Consider the following 960-nt stretch of genomic DNA (forward strand, 5'->3'; position numbering starts at 1 on the left):
CGAGGATTATTACCCATATAATTTAATTGCTCGTTTTCCATGTTGTGGCCATAAGGTGGGTATTCTAAATTACTCGTTCCTCCTCCACTTGCATTGCATTGCATTACTAGGTGAACCTGTGAAGAACGAAGTAAACCATCAAATTTTCTATTCAAAAGTTCTACCTGATTAGAGAGCATGGTGACCGAATCAACGTTAAAAGCGCCGGCTGCTTTCATTGGCTTTGTCCTCATGACTTGCCACTGATAATTATTCAGTGACATCTCTTCTATAAATTCATAAGCCTCCTCAGGTGTATTATTATTGATAGTCCCACCAGTAGCTGTGTCAATCATCTGTCTAGTCGAAGGATTCAAGCCATTGTGAAAAATTTGAACCCTAGCCAGAGTGGTAACCCATGGTGAAGGCACCTTCTCAAAAGATCCTTGTATTCTCCCATGCATCATAGAGTGTTTCTAGATCCATCTGTACAAAAGAAGAGATATCATTCCTCAATTTAGTCGTTTTATCCGGTGAAAAATATTTAAGTAAAAACTTTTCGGTCATTTGTTCCCAAGTAGTAATTGACCCTCGTGGAAACGAGTTCAACCACTGTTTAGCTTTGTTCCTCAACGAAAAGGGAAACAACCAAAGGCGAATGGCATTGTCAGAAAAACCATTGATCTTAAATGTGTCACAAAACTCTAGAAAATTCACAAAAAGAGTATTTGGATCCTTATCCTGCAAACCATCAAACTAAACAAACTGTTGTATCATTTGAATTGTGTTAGGTTTCAGTTCAAAATTATTTGCAGCAATAGCAGGTTTAACTGTACTCGATTCGACTCCTGTTAAAGTAGGTTTAGCATAATCATACATAGTACAAGGAGTAGGATTCTAATTTATTGGATCTGCAGCAACCACAGGAGGAAGCTGATTATTCTGATTTTTAGCCATCTCCTCAGTTGTGGTTTGAATATT

At 37.8% G+C, this 960-nt stretch overlaps 1 non-coding gene across 1 annotated transcript; it reads left to right on the forward strand.

Annotated features, from left to right (window-relative positions):
- The first annotated feature begins 392 nt into the window (after positions 1 to 392).
- Positions 393 to 498, forward strand: LOC121231523 (small nucleolar RNA R71). The gene has a single exon (XR_005929581.1). It is a non-coding gene; the product is annotated as a small nucleolar RNA R71 (small nucleolar RNA).
- The last annotated feature ends 462 nt before the right edge of the window (positions 499 to 960 follow it).

Source organism: Gossypium hirsutum, chromosome A06 (assembly GCF_007990345.1).
Source record: "Gossypium hirsutum isolate 1008001.06 chromosome A06, Gossypium_hirsutum_v2.1, whole genome shotgun sequence".
NCBI classification, from domain to species: domain Eukaryota; kingdom Viridiplantae; phylum Streptophyta; class Magnoliopsida; order Malvales; family Malvaceae; genus Gossypium; species Gossypium hirsutum.